The 17,654-nt window shown below is 40.7% G+C and overlaps 1 long non-coding RNA gene and 1 other non-coding gene across 2 annotated transcripts; one reads left to right on the top strand and one right to left on the bottom strand.

The window, feature by feature from the left end:
- The first annotated feature begins 78 nt into the window (after positions 1–78).
- On the top strand, positions 79–2,196 carry LOC144232082 (uncharacterized). Its single transcript, XR_013335309.1, has 2 exons — positions 79–333; positions 1,834–2,196. It is a non-coding gene; the product is annotated as an uncharacterized LOC144232082 (long non-coding RNA).
- An 11,442-nt stretch (positions 2,197–13,638) lies between these two features.
- LOC144232228 (U11 spliceosomal RNA) lies at positions 13,639–13,789 on the bottom strand. The gene has a single exon (XR_013335340.1). It is a non-coding gene; the product is annotated as a U11 spliceosomal RNA (small nuclear RNA).
- Positions 13,790–17,654: the final 3,865 nt, after the last annotated feature.

Here is a 17,654-nt window from a genome sequence, read left to right as displayed (position 1 = left end):
GGCTCCCTGCTCCTCCACTCAGGGAGCGGCCACAAGAGCCTGAAGTGGGGAGGAGCGCAGAAGCCGGAGCGAGGCAGGGCGAGGGGAGGGGAAGCGGACGCGCGACCTGCGCCCCGCACGCTCCGCCTCCGAACCAGCAAGATGGCGACGGCTGAGCCGCCCACTTCCCCTCCCCCGGCGACCACGTGACCTCAGTAGCCTCTGCGCTGTTAGTCCCGGACGGAAGAGGGGTTTAGCCCGAGTTGAACTGACTGTTTCGGGGTTGCTCCAGGCATGGGGTAGTATCTGGTAGCATCTTCGCCTTTTTCCTGTGCTCCAACCCTGCTAATTTAGGTGGGGACAGTAAGTGGTTATAAGTGATGGGGATATAAGTAACCCCAAAATGTTAGATATGGTGAACGTTATGACAGAGAGTGACCACCAACGCCTCGGCCCCCACAGTAGCCGCCTCATTTTACTTTCTATTTTGTCTGATCTCTGTCGATTGAAGTTGGAGACGAGGAAATGCGAAATAGGGATAGGTCTTGGGGGCGAGAGTCAAACCCAAAGCAGACATCAGAGTACATTGTTCTATCAGCCAGAATACATATGGTCACAGGGAAGGTCACTCACTGCCAAGGGGGTCCATATCATGACAGGAAGCCTGGAGAGTTTTTTGAGCAATTCAGATCCCCCAATCTATGATCAGAATTTTCCTGGACGCCAGACTGTAGTAGTCCCCAGTCTCAGAGCCTGCACACTTAATACAAAAGTGAAGAAAAAGTCAACACATAAAAGAAGAAAAACCATGGTCAAAACAGGAAAAAAAGTTGACCAGTTTTCATCTATCAACTAGAAACAAAACATGAAATTGGTATGAAAGATTTCTGATTTACAAGCAAACGCAGAACAAACAAAATCTTAATCATAAAATATTTCCATCGTCTAATTTATATATTACAATATTAAATTTAAAATATATCCAATTTCATGGCATTTGGTTATATCGTAGCTCAGTAAGAATAAATTTTTTACTAAGTTCTCTTGCACAGAGCTTAGTTCACTCCTTAACATTACCTGCTTGCTCCCTGTAGGCATTTGAATTTTTGATTCCTGACTTTTGGGTTTCAGGGCTTAAGGTCTTCATTATGTCAAGGTTATTAATGTATTCCATATATTTTTCAACACTTGAATGATTTTGTTTTCCATATGTAGTTTATCTGGAATTTTATTTGCGAATCCCCCCCATAATCCATTAAGTTAAAATTTTAAATTACTTTTTACAGATAGATAGCCAATTTTGCTCAAAACATGAGTTGGGATTACCTGTATGGTGGGAAGTCAGAGTGAGGGAATGAGTTATCCAGCTAATGAATGAACTTTGCCAAATGCTCATCAACTCAATTTTGTTTTCTTTTAGCTGTGTAATTTAACAGTAAAGAGATTTTGTTAGAGGAATTTCTTTGTGAAAAGAAAACGAAATCTCAGTATTGTTGATGAAAGTAAAAGCCAGTAAAGCAGTCTAAGGAAGCAATGGCTCTTAACCAGAATATAGGAGTTATATATAAGGGTTTTGTACATTTAGAACATATTTCATAATGTGTGCTGTGCAATAGAGACCTCCACTCAGAGATTTGATTACACCAGCTAAGTAGCATAAAAGACTTGTCAGATTGAAAATGGGGAAATCTCCTGCTCAAACTATAACCTAAGGCCTGTTTTTTAAAACAATAAACTTTGTAACTGCCTCTAAACAGCAGGCAGTCCAGGTAACATAGCAAAAGAATGTATAACTGCTTCTATGTATGAAATGTCTCTGAGTCACAAGACACTTAAGCTTAAATTGTTTTCCAGGAACTGAGAGGCCCACTTCCATCCAGTTCATACGGGTCAAGACCTTCCTACTGGGCCTGCACAAATCTTCATAGGTGACATTTTGATGTCAAGGAGCCTGAAATCTGCCCCCCCCATCACGTCAATACTCCATCTTTGAGCATGTGATATATGAAGAAGCGTGATGATGGACTGCGCCTGCCTAAATCAACAATTCCCTGACCTTTATCTCACCCTCTCTGGCTTCCAATCACGTTCCCCCATGCTCTCTCTAAAATCCCATAAATACTCAAGAGCCCTTTTTTTCGAGAAAGGGATATGAGAGTTGTTCTCCCGTCTTCATGCTTGGCTGCCTTGTGAATAAATTCCTTTCTCTGCCACAAATCTGCAAGTCTCAGTGACTGGCTTGCTACGCATGGGGCGAACTGAACTGGTTAGGTAACAATTGAAGGGTGACAGTCACTGTAAGTTAAGCTGCCATAGAAAATAGTCCAGAGAAGGGGTGCCTTGCTGGCTCAGTCAGTAGAGCACATGACTCTCAATCTCAGACTTGTGAATTCAAGCCCCATGTTGGGCATGGAGCCTACTTAAAAAAAATAAAATAGTCCAGGGAAGATGATTTTAGTCATCTCTAGCTTGGTGCGATTAGGAGATCTGGGAGACCTTAGCAGGGCTCATTGATAATCTGTTTCCTCTCATTTGGGGCACAAAGAAAAGGACAATTCCTTCCCTCTTTGAGAAAGGGGGCCATGTGACTATTTTTATCCACTGTAGACTGTGAATGGAAGCACTTCCAGGCTTGATCAAGAAATAGTTATAAGATTTCCATGCTTTTTCCCCCCTTGCTGTGGCAACTGAGGAAGCCATAGGTTACAGATGCTATGGTCATAGCATGTCAGCCTGGGCCCCTGACTGTGTAGAGCAGAGTACCATCCCCAACCCTGAGCTGAACATACACTATGAGCATGAAATGAAGCTTTGTTATGTAAAACACTGAGACTTTGAAGGATAATTTGTGACCACAGTATGACCTTGACGAATGTGACCATTACAAAGATTTTTATTTTGGTTGTTTTGTTCTTTTCTCCTCTGTATTTTCTGACTTTTGGGTCATTTATATAGTTTATATAAAATTAAAAATCCATAAAATTATTTTAGTGAAAAAATAATTAAAAATTTGCCAGAGAGGTATGTCCTGCCTTTTTATTAGCCTATATATGAATTTCAGTTACTCATGCTTTTGGTGGAATCTAAATAAACATGAAGAAAAGTTAAAAGATATTCACAGACACTTGGAGTCAATACATTTTATTATTATTATTATTATAAGATTTTATTTTAGGGGCACTTAGGTGGCTCAGTTAGTGAAGCATCTGACTTCAGATCAAGTCATGATCTTGCAGTTTGTGAGTTCGAGCCCTGCATCAGGCACTGCCCTGATGGTGCTGAGCCTGCTTGGGATTCTCTCTCTCTCTCTCTCTCTCTCTCCCCCCCTCTATATCTCTGCCCCTCCCCATTCATATGTGTGGTCTCTCTCAAAATAAATAAACTTAAAAAACATAATAAAGATTTTATTTTTATTTATTTTGAGAGAGAGAGAGAGGGGGAGAGAGAGAGAGAGAGAGAGAGAGCATGAGTGGGGGAGGGGGAGAGAGAGACACACACAGACACAGAATCCAAAGCAGGCTCCAGGCTCTGAGCTGTCAGCACAGAGCCTGACAGGTACCTGAACTCACTATGAGATCATGATATAAGCTGAACTCGACTGCTTAAATGACTGAGCCCCCCAGGTGCTCCTAAAGATTTTATGTTTAAGCAGTCTCTACACCTAACGGGGGCTCAAACTCACATCCCAAGATCAAGAGTCACACACCTCACCAACTGAGCCAGCCAGGTGCCGCTGGGGTCGATACACTTTAAGTCAGGATTAGTTAGGGGCACCTGGGGGCTCAGTTGGTTGGGCTTCAGACGCTTGATTTCAGCTCAGGTCATGTTTTCTTGGTTCATGGGATCCAGTGGGCCAAGTCAGGCTCTGTGCTGACAGCTTGGGATTCTTTCTCTGCCCCTCCCCCTTCCCTACTTGCACTCGCACACTCTTTTTCTCAGAATAAATCAATAAACTTTAAAAAATATACAAATAAAAAAGAAATCAGAGTTAGTTATACTCTATTTCAAACTGTTCTCTTCAATCCTTCTCTAATACTGAATAACTATTTTTACCAAGGAATTTGGCCTCCATGGTGTAACTCTTCTGCTTCCCCTTCACATCTGTGCCTTATGCATAGTTCTTTCCATGGCCTGCATGAAACTTCTTGCAGATCCCTTCACTTTTTAAGTATTTTTCAGACACAAGAATAGTCTTATTGCAGTAGTGGAAGTGTTTTGTCCAGGGTAACAAGTACCACTCTAAACCTCAGTAAAGCTCTATGTTTTTCCCATTCCCCAGCTCTTGCCAGTACAGGTGGGAAATTCTCTGTGATGAAGGGAGGGGTTCCCGGCTTCTCCACATCCCTGCCTTTACTCCTCGGTATATATTGCTCCTCTCCCACTGGCCAGCTGCTGTCTCTGAACCGCCCTCCTCCAGCATTTGGTGCAGGAAAAGAAGGGATTAGCGGGAGAGGGCCATTTTTCCTGGGTGGTGCAGGATACTGTTATCTTTGGGAGTTGGTTCCTCATGGACATAGAGGATTCACAAACATTGGATCTTTCTCTCGTATGTTACCTTTGTGGGCTTTTTTATGACTCTCCTGTTGGGACCTCGGTGATGCCTCTTTCCTGGTTGACCACCTATTACTTTTTCCCCATAGTCCCTGGCCTTGTAGAGATTCATCCCACATAAAACTCACTCTCCCGGGGTCCCTTTCCTCTCTGGGCACACATCATGGGAAAGATCCTTTCATTTATTTGTTTGTTTGTTTGAAGTTTTTATTTAAATTCCAGTTAGTTGCCATACAGTATAATATTAGTTACAGGTGTACAATTTAGTGATTCGACACTTACAACCGTCGGTGCTCATCACAATAACTGTACTCTTTAATCCCCATCACCTATTTACCCCATCACCCCACCTGCCTATTCTCTGATAAACATCAGTCTGCTATCTATAATTAAGTGTCTGTTTCTTGGTTTGCCTCTCTCTCATTTTTCCCCATGCTCCTTTGTTTTACTTCTTAAATTTCACATGGTATTTGTCTTTCTCTGACTTACTTTGGTTAGCATAATACTCCAGCTCCACCCATGTTATTGCAAATGGCAAGACTTCATTCTTTTTTATGACTAATATTTCATTGTATATATACACTACATCTTCTTTATCCATTCATCAGTTGATGGACATTTGGGCTGTTTCCACAATTTGGATATTATAGATAATATTGCTATAAACATTGGGGGCACGTATCCCTTTGGATTAGTATTTTTGTATTCTTTGGGCAAATACCAAGTAGTGCAATTGCTGGATCATAGGGTAGATCTATTTTTAACTTTTTGAGGAACTTCCATACTGTTTTCCAGAGTGGCTGCACCAGTTTGCATTCCCACCAATGGTGCAAAAGAGTTCCCTTTTCTCCACATCCTCACCAACACCTATTTTTTCTTGTGTAGTTGATTTTAGCCATTCTGTCTAGTGTGAGGTGACATCTTATTGTAGTTTTGATTTGTATTTCCCTGGTAATGAGTCTGTTGGACATCTAGATGTCTTCTTTGGAGAAATGTCTGTTCATGTCTTCTGCCTGTTTTTTAATTGGATTGGGAAGGATCCTTTTAAAATGATTCCAGGTTAGGGGCGCCTGGGTGGCTTAGTCAATTAAACGTCCGACTTTCGCTTAGGTCATGATCTCGCGGTTCGTGGGTTCGGGCCCCGCGTCGGGCTCTGTGCTGACTGCCAGCTCAGAGCCTGGAGCCTGTTTCAGTCTGCGACTCCCTCTCTCTCTGACCCTCCCCTGCTCACGCTGTCTCTCTCTCTCTCTCTCTCTCCTAGAAATAAATAAATAAATAAATAAAATGATTCCAGGTTGGTTTCTTTGTAGGGACACTTGGCCCACAGGGCCACTTATGCATCTTTGCCCAGCTAACAAGGGCAGTACAGCTCACTCTCTATCCCACACACCTTACTTGCCATCCCAGGGAAGCAGTCAGCCAGCACCTTGCTTTTGAACTTCCTCAGGTGGGAGTTAGGATATCAGTCCCTATGGACTTCCAAACTCCAGGAGATATATGCCAAACATTCTGAAAGGCGCTAGTGGAGGCCTCTAAGTCACTTGGCTTTGGGCAAAGGGAACAAACCTCCTCCCTCCCCAGAATGGCAAAGAGAAAATTCAGAGCCCAAAGGTAACTTCCAACACAATCCTCATTCTCGTATACAAACTGTAAAACATTAGTAAAGCGGGCAGACTGGATCACAATCTCTTCCCATTTCCTTTGGAGGTGGATGGTGGGGGAAGGGGGTGCCTAGAATCTATTGTGTTGCTTTCTGCTTTTGAAGCCTTTGCTGAAACTCCAAAGACAACAGGGAGAATCTAATTAACATCCTGTCACAACTATTGTCTGTCACCAATTCAAGAAACTCTTACTAGACCCCCAATGAAAATGGTGAAATGGGTACACACACACACACACACACACACAAAACTGCAGCAGACATATAGCAATAACAGATAAAATCTGAAAAGGGAAAAGAGACCTAGGCTTTAAGACATGATACACCTATTCCCTATGAATATGTGCAAAAGAAACAGACCTTCCTAGGCTTTGAAGTAAGTCTAGAGGTAAGGGTAGCAGTCAGAGATTTCACTCTTGTGTATGGAGATATAAGATAAGTGCCTCACAGGAAGTGGAGGAGCTGGGCCAGGTTTTCAGCTTGAAGCCAAGGACACTCCAAACCGTACATGCAACCTGAACACAATTATTGCCAAACTTCTGCTTGGGGCTATAGCTTTATGGGAAGCTGTGTGCCAAGTAAGTGGGAAGACAAAGGTGTTGACAGTCTTCAGATGAGAATTGAGCTTAGGCACTCCCTGTTCCACAAGCGGAATGGCTGTCCCTTGATACCACCAGTTCCTATATGCTAGCAATAACCAAATTAGAAAATATGATTTTATGTTAAAGATGATGGATTCAATCCATGCATTATCACTATTAAGTCCCTAAACCCCTCTAAAATGACAGTAAAGGGTTTCATTTGTCTGTTTTTTAAGGTGTATACTCCTACATGCAACCCGTAAATGTGAGGGAGATAATGCCCCATGGGGTGGAATTCTGATCAGTGGGAGACAAGAGCCAATGAATAATTTTTATCCATTTCTGCCATTATCTCACCTCTCTCAGGATGGTTTCGAGAGGCGGTTTGTTTATTGAGTACACAGTCCCCAGATCCAACAGTCACTTTCATTTAGTGGCTGCCAGGTATCTGATAAAACATCCTCCTATTGAGTTCTCCTTTCCTTCCTGTATCACTCCCCTTGTCCCTCACACCTGCTCCCTGGACTCCCTAATAATACAATGAGTCTCTGGTTTAGGGGGAATCAGGCTAACACAACTGACAAGGAAAAGACTGATACACTTGACTTCATTACAACGAAGAGTTCCTGCTCATCAAATGGCGCCATTAACAGAATGGAATTAGAAAAGGTACATGGTACACATAAAAAGGACTCATATATATAATATATAAACAACAGTTATAATATGAGAAAAAGACAGACACTCCAACCAAACATGGACAAAATATTTAAGTGATCAAAAGTGGAAATCCAAATTGGCTAGTAAACATGTAAAACCTCACAAATAATCATAAAAATGAAAAGTAAAACCATAATGAAACAACATTTTACACTTACTAACAGAGCTAAACTTCCAGATGTTGGCGAGGATGTAGGACAAGGGACATTCACACACGCTGCAGATGAGAGTGTAAGTTGGCACAGCCCCTTTGAAAACAGTTTGGCATTATCTACTAAAGTTGAAAATGACTATTTAATTCTATTCCTAAGTATATATCCTAAGAAATGCACGTGTAGATATATGAGGAGATGTATGGAAGAACGCTCACAGAAGGGGGGGTGCCTGGGTGGCTCATTCGGTTAAGGGTCCAACTCTTGATTTACAATCAGGTCGTGATCTTATGGTTGTGAACTGTCTACTGACAGCGCAGAGCCAGCTTGGGATTTTCTCTCTCTCTCTGACCCTCCTCCTGCTCACAGTCATTCGCTATCTCACTTTCTCTCTCAAAATAAATAAACATTTTTTTAAAAGGAATGCTCACAGAAGCTTTATTTGTAATAGACAAACAGTCCACATATTCTTCCACAGTAAAATGGATTCATTTTGGTATGTTTATAGAATGGCATACTATACAGAGTTGAAAATGAACAAACTGCTTAATTCAATAACAGAAATAAATTTTAAGAATGATATTGAGGCAAAGAAAATAAATACAAAAGTACTACATACTGCATGATTCCATTTATAAAAAAGTTTTTAAACTGGCAAATTAAACCATAGTGAATAGGAGTGCATTCTTAGGTGGTACGTTATAAACAAAAGCAAACTGAAAACCGTAAGAATCAGCATGGTGGTCATCATTAAGTGTGGAAGGCGCTGTGATTCAGGAGAATGGAGAGGGGTCTTTTGGGGTGTTGGCATTGTTCCAGATCTTTACTTGGGTGGATGTTTTTCCACAGATATCAGCTTTTTCATAACTTAGTAAACTGCACATTTATGTTTTACGCCCTTCTTATGTATAATATAAACATTTTTACAATATAAAAGGGTTAAAGAGAGAGAGAAGACAAAACTGTAGCCTATGAAATTTGAAGTTCAGATGGTATTATTTTTGTGTTAGCAAGCAATTTATGTTCCTAAGATGTGGTAGGCAGCCTCTAAGGTGGCCTCCCAATGTCTCTGTGTCCTGGGATTCACATCCTTGTATAGTCCCCTCCTAGAAGGCAGTAGGTTTGGTCTGTGTGACTAACAGAATATGACAACTTAGAAAATAATTTAAAAATTAACACTTAATAGAGGCACCTGGCTGGGTCAGTCTGTGTACCATGCGACTTGATCTGGGGGTTGTTAGTTCGAGTCCCACACTGGGTGTAGAGATTATATAAAAATAAAATCTTTAAATAAAATGAACACTAGCAGCAATATTAACAGCTAACACAGATGTTTATGAAACAGCTAACATTTACAGCAATGTATCCCAAAGTGTAATATGCACACCTGGAGTAATTCTAGAGATTTATGTAAAACAAACATGAAGTTTCATATGTTAATAGATAAGTGTTTGCTTACTTGATGAAAACATGGCTTCTGGGCCATCTGAGTGACAGTTGGGCATCCAACTTCAGCTCAGGTCATGATCTCACTGCTCGTGAGTTTGTGCTTTGGTTTCTGTGGCTCCCTCTTTCTCTGCCCCTCCCTCTGTCTCTGTCTCTCTCACTTTCTTTCAAAAATAAATAAATAATAAAACATTAAAAAAACATTAAAAAAATTTTTTACTGTCTTGCTGAAGCGTCTGCGTGGCTCAGTCAGTTAAGTGTCAGACTTGATTTCAGCTCAGGTCATGATCCCAGGGTTGTGGGACCGAGCCCCACATTGGGGTATGCACTGAGTGTGGAGCCTGCTTAAGATTCTCTCTCTCTCTCTCTCTCTCCCCCTCCCTCTGCCCCCTGCCCTGCTTGTGCACTCTCTCTCTCTCTTTCAAATACATACATACATACATAATAAATTTAAAATGGCTTGCATATAGAATTTATATCTTCATAGATACTGCTAAATTTGAGGCAAAGTAAAAAGAAGTTAAAGCTTACTTTTTAAAAGTTTATTTATTTATTTATTTAATTTAAGTAATCTCTACACCCAACCTGAGACTCAAACTCATAACCCCAAGATCGAGAGTTGCATACTGAGGGCCCCTGGGTGGCTCAGTTGGTTAAGCATCAGACTCCTGATTTTGGCTCAGGTCATGATCTCACAGTTCGTGGGTTCCAGCCCCATGTTGGGTTCCGTGCTGTCAGTTTGGAGCCTGCCTGAGATCTTCTCTTTCTCCCTCTCTCTCTGCCCCTCCCCCACTCACATGCATGGTCTCTCTCTAAATAAATAAATGAATAAACATTGAGGCACCCGGATAGCTCAGTTAGTTGAACGTCCAACTCTTAGTTTCGGCTCAGGTCATAATCTCTTAGTTCATGGGATAGAGCCCTGCATTGGGCTCTTCTCAGCCCAGAGACTGCTTGGAATTCTCTCTCCCTCTCTGCCCTTCTCCCGCTTGTGCATTCTGTCTCTCTCTTAAAATAAATAAGTAAACATTTAAAAGTGAGTAAACATTTTTTTAAAAGCTACTTTAAAAAAAAAAAGAGTTGCATCCTCTTCAAATGAGCCAGCTGGGCACTCCTAAGGTTGACTTTTAATGTTAAGGAACTGTAGTATTGGTAATGTTTTGTTTTGGGTTTTTTTTTTTTTTTTGGTTAAAGTTTATTTTATTTATTTGGGGGTTGAGGGGCAGAGAGAGAGAGAGAGAGAGAGAGAATCCCAAGCAGGCTCCAAGCTGACAATGTAGAGCCAGACATGGGGCTCCATCTCATGAATCATAAGATCATGACCTGAGCTGAAATCAAGAGCCAAACACTTAACCAACTGAGCCACCCAGGCACCCCTTGGTGGTATTCTTATAGAAAAAATCATGAAGTTTCAATTCAAATGAATAAGGATCAAGAAACTCCAATTTGTAGTCACTGTGCTAGATTTTGGGACTAAAATGGTGAGCAAAAACTGTCATGGACCAAAAAAAAAATCCAAAAAAAAGAAATACAAATAAATGATTTGCTTACCTAGTTGAATTTATCAAAGCCATTGAAGGCAAGGTCAATATACAAAAATCAATTGTATTTCTCTTTTTTATATAGATTAAAAATTTTTTTTGAGAGAGTGTGCACAAGCGGGGTGGGGGGGGCAGAAAGAGGAGAGAGAGCATGCATGTGCTGGCAGCATGGAGCCCAACATGGGGCTCAGTCTCCTGAACTGTGAGATCATGACCTGAGCCAAGATCAAAAGTCAGATGTTTAACCAACTGAGCCACCCACGGTCCCCCAAAATCAATTGTATTTCTATAAAGCTATGAAAAGAAAAGAAAATTTGAAAAACAGGCCCATTTTCAATAACCTCAAAATGTACCAAATACTTAGAATAAATCTGATAAATGAAGTATAAAATCTCTATACAGCAAACTGTAAAACATTAATAAAAGTAAGTAAGGAAGATCTAAATAACTGGAGGGATATACCATATTCATGGACTGGAAGACTGAATATTATAAAAATGTTAATTCTCTCCAAATTGATCTATAGAGTCAATGTAATACTTTTTAAAAATTTTTTTAAGTTTTATTTATTTCTGAGAGAGAGAGAGAGATGGTGTGAGCAGGGGAGGGTCAGAGAGAGAGGGAGACACAGAATCTGAAGCAGACTCCAAGCTCTGAGCTAGCTGTCAGCACAGAGCCCAACGTGGGGCTCAAACCCACGAACCATGAGATCCTAACCTGAGCCGAAGTCAGATGCTTAACTGACTGAGCCACCCAGGCACCCCAGACTCAATGTAATCCTAACATATTTTTTGGTAGAAATCAACAACTTGATTCGAAAATATGTATGAAAATACAAAAGTATAAGAATCGCAAAAACACTCTGCAAGAAGAACAATACCAGATATTAACACTTATCAGAAATCTACAGGGGAGCCTGCGTGTCTCAGTTGGCTGAGTGTCAGACTTTCGATTTTGGCTCAGGTCATGATCCCAGGGTTGTGGAATCAAGCCCTGTGTCAGGTTCCATGCTGAGCATGGAGCCTGCTTAAGATTCTCTCTCTCCTTTTGCCCCTCTCCCCCACTTTAACTCTTCTCTCTATAAAATAAATGTAAAAAAATAAATCTACAGGGATGGTTTGCTGGCTCAGTTAGTAGAGCATATGGGGTCATGAGTAAGAGCCCCATATTTGATGCAGAGGTTACTTAAAAAAAAAAGATTTATCAGAAAGCTACATATTAAGATTGTATGATATTGGCACAATGAGACAAATAGACCATTGACTACAATTCAGAGTCCAGAAACAAATCTATGCTTGATTTAGGACAAAAGTGTCACTCAGTGCCCTGGGAATCAGAAGACATTTTCAATTAATGATCCTGGATCTACTGGGCATATAACTATAGGGGAAAAAATGAATCTTGACCTTTATCTAATAACATATACAAAAGTTAATTCCAGATTGATATCTATCTACATGTAAATTTCAGATTGTAAAAGGTAAAACAATTAAGTTTCTAGAAGATGACATAGAAGGATATCCTCATGACTTTCAGTAGGCAAAGAAATATTTCTTAAATAAGACACAAAAAGCACTAATTGTAAATGAAACAACTAGTAAATAAAACTATATTAAAAGTGGAAACTTTTAGGAGGGCACTTGTGGGGATGAGCACTGGGTGTTATATGGAAACCAACTTGACAATAAATTATTTGTAAAAATAAATAAATAAATAACAAAGTGGAAACTTTGGTTAATCAATAGACACCATTAAGAGAGTGAAAACATAAGTCACAGAATGAGGAACAATATTTGGAAAATATTTAACCAACAAAGAGCTTGTACTAGAATATATAAAAAACTTGTACATCAATAAGAAATATATATGCAATCCAATAGAAAATGGACAAAGGACTTGAATAGTCATTGAAGAAAAGAAGCAATTAAGTATGAGAAAAGGTACTAAACTGTTCGAGTTACCAGAGAAATGGGCAAAGATACACTGTACTAAACACTTATGAGGCTAATTAATGGATTAATAATACCAAGTGTAAGCAAGGGCATAGAGCTGTGAGAACTCTCATACAGGGCTGGTGGACATGTAAATTCATATAACCACTTGGGAAATCTGTTTGGCAGTATTTACTAAAATTGAACATTCGCTATGACCCAGCATCTCCTAAGCATATGCCCATCAGAAATATGCACATATATGCATCAAAAAGATTTGTACAGGGATGCCTGAGTGGCTCAGTTAGGTTAAGCATCCAACTCTTGATTTCAGCTCAGTTCATGATGTCATGGTTTGTGGGTTCATGCCCTATATCAGGCTCTGTGCTGACAGCGCAGAGCCTGATTGAGATTCTCTCTCTCTTTCTCTCTCTGCCCTTCCCCAACTCGCATTCTCGCTCTCAAAAATAAATAAATAAACATTTTTAAAAAAGACATGTACACATATACAGAAAAAGTTCTGGAAATGGATAGTGTTGATAGTTGCACAACATTGGGAGTATACTTAATGCCTCTGAATTGTACACTTAAAAAATAGTCAAAAAGTTAAATATTTTGTATGTTTTTCTATAATAAAAATGACATACAAAAATGTTTTTATGGTATTATTTATACTAGTCAAGATTTCAACTGTATAATGAACACATTGTAGTATATTCACACAGTGGAATACCATATAACAATGCAAAAAAATAGACTACAGTTATACGCAATAACTAGATTAATTTCACAGATTCAGTGTTGCATCAAAGAAGCGGAACACACAAAAAAACACAAACTGTATGATTTCATTTATACTGAGTTCAAAAAGCAGGCAAAATTAATTATGAGGTTTGAAGTTCAATGGTTACACTGAGGGGGGCTTTTGGAATCCTGGGAGTGTTCTATTTCCTGACCCAGATGTGTTCACTTTGTGATAATTCATCAAGCTAAACACTTATGATTTGTGCACTTTTCGTTATGTTAGGTTTCAATTTTTAGAGTTTGTAAAAAGGGGGCACCTGGTTGCTTAGTTGGTTAAGCGTCTGATCCTTTTTTTCTTTCAGGGCCAATGATCACCAGCTGCTAGGGTACCAAAAATTATGCTTCTGAAATCTCTTGATGTCAATTCCGCATGAAGAGCAATCAAGCTGCCCTACAGGTGCTACTCACGACAGAAGCCCTTTTTATAAGCATCTGACTCTTAATATGGCTGAGGTCGTGATCTCACTGTCATGGGATTGAGCCCCTTCTTGGGCTCTGCACACCGAGAGAGAATGTTCAGAATTCTCTCTCTCCTCTCTCTCCCCCTCCCCCACTCTAACTCTCTTCCCCTCCCCCACTGTCTATCTCTCAAAATAAATAAATNCGAACCCACGAACCGCGAGATCATGACCTAAGCGAAAGTCGGACGCTTAACCGACTAAGCCACCCAGGCGCCTCTCAAAATAAATAAATTTTAAATAAACAAATAAACCAACCAACCAACAAATTAATAAAGAGAAAGTTTATAAAGAGGAGGAGGAAGAAGAGGAGATGAAGACACAGTGTCTGCTCTCATAGAACTTAAGGTCAAGATGAGTTGTATGAGAGTTGTATATTTAGTAATAAACAAACAAACATAAAATTACAACCGTGATACCTATGATGAAATAAAGGCGTGGGATGGCCTGAGAACATATGGTAAGGAGATCTGACATGGCTAGAGAGGGTAAGAAGGGCTTCCCAATTAAGTGATGTTGGAGTTGAGTTGTGAAGATGATAAAGAGGTAGAAGTAGAGAGTAAAGCCTTCTAGGCAGAGGGAACCCTTGATCTGGTGCCTCCCAACATTTACATTTTTCATTGTCCTTGGTTCTGTCCATTCTAGTCACCTACCCAGTCTGTACTTAATCCTGCTCCAGGACTGAGAGGAATAATTCCTTTTCTTTTTTAATGTTTATTTATTTACTTTTGAGAGAGACAGACAGACAGAGAGAGCGCACAAGCAAGGGAGGGACAGAGAGAGAGGGAGACACAGAATCTGAAGCAGGCTCCAGGCTCCAGGCTCTGAGCTGTCGGCACAGAGCCGCATGCAGGGCTTGAACCCACGAACCGTGAGATCATGACCTGAGCCGAAGTCGGACGCTTAACCAACTGAGCCACGCAGGCGCCCCAGGACTGAGAGGATTTCTTGACACATTTGTAATCCATTCCTGACCTGAGGTTTAGAAACAAATTCCAAGTTACACAAATTATAGAGGTTTTTAAATTCTTGAATGGTTTGAGAGTAAATTGCTACCTGTTGCCCCACTGTTCCTGGCCACTCAGTAGGTGTTTCCCAAGGTAAGCACATTATCATACACAACTCCCTACAATCCAAATTAACATTAATACAGAACAATCACTTAATTCTCGGACTCTTGTCAAGGGTCTTCAGCTGTCCCCAAAAGATCCAGATCATAATTGTAACACTGCATTTCATTTTTATATCTCTTCAGTCTTATTCATCAGGAACAGTTCATTCTTTGCTTGACATTCATGACCTGACATTTTAAAAGATTATAGGTCAGCAGCACCAGCGTGGCTCAGCCGGTTAAGGGTCCGACTTTGGCGAGGGTCATGATCTGATGGTTCCTGAGTTTGAGCCGCATATCAAGCTCCATGCTGGTGATACAAAGCCTGCTTGGGATTCTCTCTCTACCTCTCTCTGCCTTTCCCCACATTCACTCTCTCTTTCTCTCTTTCAAAAATAAATAAATAACCTTTTTAAAAATTTAAAATTTTAAAAAAGAATTAGATCTTAAAAAAAAGATTATAGGCCAGTTATCTTATGTCCCAATTTGGTTTTGCTGTGATTTCTTTGTGGTTGGATTCATGCTATGTATCTTCGGTAGGAATACTATAGAAGTGGTGATATGTTCCCCTCATTGCATCCTATCAGGTGATGCAATACTTCAAATGTTCCTTCCTAGTGCTGATAAGGCATACTTTCCTACCACCTGATGAAGGTGATATCTGCCAGGCTTATCTACTGTGCAGATTCTCTTTTTTCAGGCATTTGTTAAGTACTTTACATAGAAGCATTTGATACTGTAAATGTCCTGTTCATTATGTAATCCTTTCGATAATTTTATCCCTATCGACTTGTGGTTTCTGGTTATATTCAGTGAACTGTAATCTGTTACCATCATTATCTATTTTGAACCTCAAAGTGTCCCCAGTTTAGTTAGTGAGAGCCCATTCTGTGTTCTTTGGACACATTTCCATTACTCTTTGAGTACTTCCTTTCTTGGGGGCACAACAAAATGTTCAGCCTATCTTGTACTTTCCTTCTTCCTGGTGGTGGAGTCAGCCATTCCTGCAAGAAGCCCTTTCAGTGAAAAATAATACTTAGAATCCAATCTATGAAGTAGGTGTGTTCATTGCTATTTGAGTGTTGTCTCCTGGCCTGCTCAGTGCACAGAACTAGGAAATGTAAAAATACACATAAACATTTATGTATCTACCTATCTTGTTATCTTATCTTTTTTTATTTATTTATTTTGAGAGGGTGGGGGGAAGGGGCAGAGAGAGAGAGAGAGTGAGAGAATTCCGACTTAGCACTGTCAGCACAAAGCCTGACTCTGAGTTGGAACTCAAGAACTATGAGAACCTGAGCCAAAACCAAGACTGGATTCTTAGCCCACTGAGCCACCACGCTCCCCTCTTTTATCTTATCTTATCTTTCTGATAAGCTGCCAGCACAGAGCCGGATGCAGGGCTTGAACCCACAAACTCCAAAATTATAACCTGAGCCAAAGTTGGATGCTAACCGACTGAGCCATCCACGCACCCTTATCTGTCTCCTTCTTGAATAACATGAGTTCTCAATGATATCTCTAATTACAGTATAACTCCACAGGAGTCTTTCTAGTTTCCTCCTTTTCCATACTTGCTTTTCTCTTCTGTAACACTGAGAAACTTGGGTCCTTAATGATTTTACCTATTTATCAGCCTTTCTGCTTGTATCCAGTCTCCCAATGCTATCACCACCCCTTCCCCTGTGCAGATACCCTTCTCAATCCACTTGGACTCTGACACCCTGTGCCAGGCTGATATGTGAACACCCTCCTATGACATCCCACAGAGGGCCACCACATCCTTTTCCCTAGAGACTCTAACACCAATCCCAGGCTACCATTGCCTGGACAATCTCCTTGCCTTGATGCACACCACAAGCCCGATGATTCTTTCCCCAAGTAAGTATGGCAGATGCTGCTAGTTCCTACCTAATATCCATGCTGCTTTATGGGTTGAATTGTACCCCCCAGAAAAAGATATGCTGGAGTCCCCCCAGTACTTTAGAACGCAACCTTACTTGGAGATAGGAATGCCCTAAATGCCACTAGATTATTCACTTTAAAATGGTTAATTTTTTGTTAGGTGAATGTTACTTCAATTTAAAAAGAAAAGACAATAAAGGAATTAAAAAGGCAAATACTTAAGGACAAAGGGCATAAGAAGACTGGTAAGAACAGACAGGAGGTGCTGACAAAATTTAGGAAAACAGGGGGGCGCCTGGGTGGCTCAGTCGGTTAAGCATCCAACTTCAGCTCAGGTCATGATCTCATGGTTCATGGGTTCGAGCCCCGCATCGGGCTCTGTGCTGACAGCTCAGAGCCTGGAGCCTGCTTTGGATTCTGTGTCTCCCTCTCTCTCTGACCCTCCCCTGCTCACACTGTCTCTCTCTCTCTCTGTCCCTCCCCTGCTCACACTGTCTCTCTCTCTCTCTTTCTCTCTCTCTCTCTCTCAGAAATAAATAAAACATTAACAATTTTTTTTTTAATTTTAGGAAAAATGGAAAGTAAATGGTGATGGGTCACTGACTCAGCAAAGCAGAAACAGGCATGCAAGGAGGTAGCCATAAAGAGACCAGATGATTCATACACACAACTCTCACGATCTTAGACACCTCAGGGACCTCTGATGATGGGAGGGGAGGTGGTGCTGAGACAGTAGAACTGGGGTTCAAGTTGGTATAAAGAGTAGTTGGACCCTTTGACCTCTTCATCTAGCCCATGTAGCCAGATGGCTG

This window comes from Crocuta crocuta, unplaced genomic scaffold (assembly GCF_008692635.1).
Source record: "Crocuta crocuta isolate KB4526 unplaced genomic scaffold, BGI_CrCroc_1.0 scaffold44, whole genome shotgun sequence".
Lineage (NCBI taxonomy): Eukaryota > Metazoa > Chordata > Mammalia > Carnivora > Hyaenidae > Crocuta > Crocuta crocuta.
This window is presented reverse-complemented; position numbering and strand designations above follow the sequence as displayed.